A 3,636-nucleotide genomic window follows, 5' to 3' on the forward strand; every position below is an offset into this window, starting at 1 on the left:
ATGACTAGCTGCCTTCCCTCTAGTCTTACACTGCTAAATTAGGGACGGCTAGCGCAGATAGCCCTCGTGTAGCTTTGCGCGAAATTCAAATTCATTTCTGTTACGTAATGATAATAATTAAGAAGGAGAGCACTGAATGCTGAGAAGGAATACATACCTTACGTAGAAAATAGTTTATCATTTGATGAGTATTTCATATTTTTAGTTTTTTATCGATCATTGCGTCGGCGTAAGAGAGTGTATTCGTGGGTCAATCAATTTATGTATACAAGAAAATGCTTAATAAAGAGAGGTCGATGCTAATCAATATTTAATGTATTGGTGAATCTAGCAGTGACATCTCATATTTATCGCTAGTTACTTGATTTAAAACGTTTTTTTTTTTGTTTTTGCAGCTGCTTAACAACTGACGAATGAAGAATTCCATTTTCACAAAAATATGTTTTCGAATTCTAGTGCTTTTATCAACTTTTTAAGTGTTTCAACATTCATTATATTAATAAACCATGTAATATAAATGATCGGTATTGTAGTTTAAAATAAGAGTTTTCACAGACTTCATGAAGAGTTGCATGAAGTTTACTTTAAACTGATAAATAGCATTAATTATATTATTCTTGTACAACGTGTTCATTGAAAAATTTTTCACAATTTTTCATCTGCTGTGTTAACAAATATAGGCTTAAGAAACGATGGACCTTTATTTCCTCCGACCGCTAGAGGACGCTTGTATCCATCGTGGTACTGAGGGGGATTTTGAAGAAGTAGTCTCCTCACATTAAAAGGCCGGCTCGCATATTCCGCTCAGCTTCACCAATTTTTCCCGCTTTCTTTCTTATCACACCTAGAAGTTGCGTGAAACGTTCGATATGACAGATACGTGTTCGGATCCACCTGACGTAAAGACAAACCTTCCTAAAGTTAAACATTGAATATCATTCGGAAATTTACGTAAATGTGTTTTTCTTTGTTTGTTTTTTGTCTAGTAGAATAACTTATATCACTAAAAAATTCTTACAGATTGTGATAGCGCAGGATTTTTAACGATGCCTTCTTAGTGGAATTACTTTGTGTTAAAGAGAAGAGTTTATCTACGTTTATGTGTTGTTGCTCCAATATATTGAAAATTAACTAAAAATACAATATATATAGACCCATGACTTTAAAAAATTAATCCTGTATAAGACGCTTCCAATTAATAATTTGTACTTGAAAGATTCTCGATATCTGAGAACTGTCTACAGACTTAGGAAGAAGACCGTCTACAAGACATAAGAATTGTAACATTTGAGGCTATAGGTAGGATAACAGAATCTCATTTTGTCCAAGCTAAAGAATAACTTAAACCATAGCTTTGAATAGCTGCCGAATTGGTATCAGAAGTACCTCTGGGAACACACCCATACTAGAAGAGTTGTAACTTCAGTTGAAGAAGTGGCTGCTAGTTGTTGTTTTTCTCTGGTTGAGATATTTCTTGGTTCTGCTCATCTGTAGGGAGAAAAAAATCAGTATTACAGCCTATTCGTTTAACCTGAATTTCTGGTAAGACTAATATTTTCTTTACGCTTTAATACAGAGTAAAGTACATACACTTCCATTAGTAAAAGTTGGCGAATGCCAGTGAATCTTGTAGATATTTTTTGGAAGATTATGGCTTTGCTACAAAAGTTCTTGGTTATTGTTTTAGAAGTGATTATGCAATATGTTAACAATGAAAGTACTTTTGCAAATCAGTGTTACTTTTGACATTGTTAAGCCATAGTTATGGATATACTTATGAAATAGGATACTACGGATATATGTTGAACATAATGGGATAGAGGTATCTATAAATGTTGATTTTACACGTGCATAAAGAAACGTATACTTATGAAATAGGATACTACGGATATATGTTGAACATAATGGGATAGAGGTATCTATAAATGTTGATTTTACACGTACATAAAGAAACGTGTCCCTTCCTGTGTTCCAAACTAAGTGCTTATGTTGTAATCTTAAAAGAGCAAACGAATAATTTTATGTGATCTTTATTCTCGAAATGTATTTTAATTATTAGACGTAGTGGAATGTTTTTTACTTGTTTTCAACTGTTTATTAATCTGAGCTTGATATAAGTTCTACACTTCCCTTCTCTTTGTGTCTATCTACACTATACGGGTTGCAAATTTTAGGTTAATAAATTCATGCTTTGAAACGTGAAAATGTAATACACTAGGAGGTTTTTCTTCAGTATTTTAATAATTGATACTTAAGTGTAGTGTTCTCTTCAGAAAAATGATGAAATAAAACAAGTAAAAAACACGCCTTTAGAAAATGTGAAACCTCCGCAGTTACTAAGCATATTATGTATCAAATATACCTTCTTGTCATGAAAAATAAATTTCAAACGAAACAAATTAGTGTTAGGAGTATCACTTTTCGTTTAATGATCCCAGCTTAAATATTTAACGAAATGTGTGATATCTCACTCGTTTGATTAAAAAAAAAATAAGGGTTTCCTAAACCAGTAGAGCTAATTACTAAGACTTATATTTAAGCGATATTAAAACTTTTACAAACATTACTAGAAGTTTTTTTTTTTTAAAGTATGGTAATTCTTTGTTTTTAACTGTTTGACGAACACGTGTATTTTGAATGGAAAACATGATAATCAAATCACCAAATTATTAAGTAACTCTGCTCTTAACCGCTTTTTTTTCTGTTATACTGAACAGTAAAAAAAATACCATCAATTACAGGGCCGGTCCTAAAGTATATAACCATGCATGATGCATTTTAGTCATGACTTACTCAGTTTTCAAACATAACAAAAATAGAAGCAGATGCAATAATAAGAATGAAGAAGTAAATGAAGTTACAAACTTTTAGTTCAAGTGAAACTAACTTTTCTTCCAATATTACTGCCCCCCCCAGTGAAACTAACTTTTCTTCCACTATTACTGCCCCCCAGTGAAACTAACTTTTCTTCCACTATTACTGCCCCCCCCAGTGAAACTAACTTTTCTTCCACTATTACTGCCCCCCCCAGTGAAACTAACTTTTCTTCCACTATTACTACCCCCCCCTCTTCTATGAGGTTTTCAAAATGCAGCATCTTTCTCTCAGTTGACAAAATAGCCAAGGAACTGAGACGATCTTGCTCATTATTGATCGCAAATATGATTTTATTAGTTTCAGGGCCCCACTTGATTAGCATTTGGGGCCTCCTGATCGAAAGCCCTGATCAATTATAATTAATGACAAAATTGGAAGATTATAGTGTTTTGAAGATGGACAGAAACCGTCTGAGTGTTAAAAGGCTAGTGTAATATACGTATATGAAGCAGGTTAGTTCAGTGATCGTAAAATATCCGCACACATCAAAACTCTTCATAGAAACAAACAAACAAACAAAAAAAAAGAAACTACAAGCATGTTACGTATGTCTATATTTTTTATTTTTGATAATTTTGGAGTAACAGTACGTTTTCTGAATTACTGTGGTAAGAAATTAAGTAAGTTAGATATATAGATATAATAAACGTTAACACCGTCACCTGTGAAACCCGAGTAACTTTATTAAGTAAGTTAGATATATAGATATAATAAACGTTAACACCGTCACCTGTGAAACCCGAGTAACTTTATTAAGTA

General features: G+C 32.6%; 1 protein-coding gene across 1 annotated transcript in view; it reads left to right on the plus strand.

Moving 5' to 3' along the window:
- The first annotated feature begins 798 nt into the window (after nt 1–798).
- Nucleotides 799–3,636, plus strand: part of LOC106460549 (potassium channel subfamily T member 1-like) — a 101,096-nt gene continuing 98,258 nt past the window's right edge. The window contains exon 1 of the mRNA XM_022387290.1: nt 799–1,542. The gene's annotated coding sequence lies outside the window, so the exon portion shown is untranslated. The remainder of the gene's footprint in view (nt 1,543–3,636) is intronic.

Source organism: Limulus polyphemus, unplaced genomic scaffold (genome assembly GCF_000517525.1).
Source record: "Limulus polyphemus unplaced genomic scaffold, Limulus_polyphemus-2.1.2 Scaffold793, whole genome shotgun sequence".
Taxonomy (NCBI): Eukaryota; Metazoa; Arthropoda; class Merostomata; order Xiphosura; family Limulidae; genus Limulus; species Limulus polyphemus.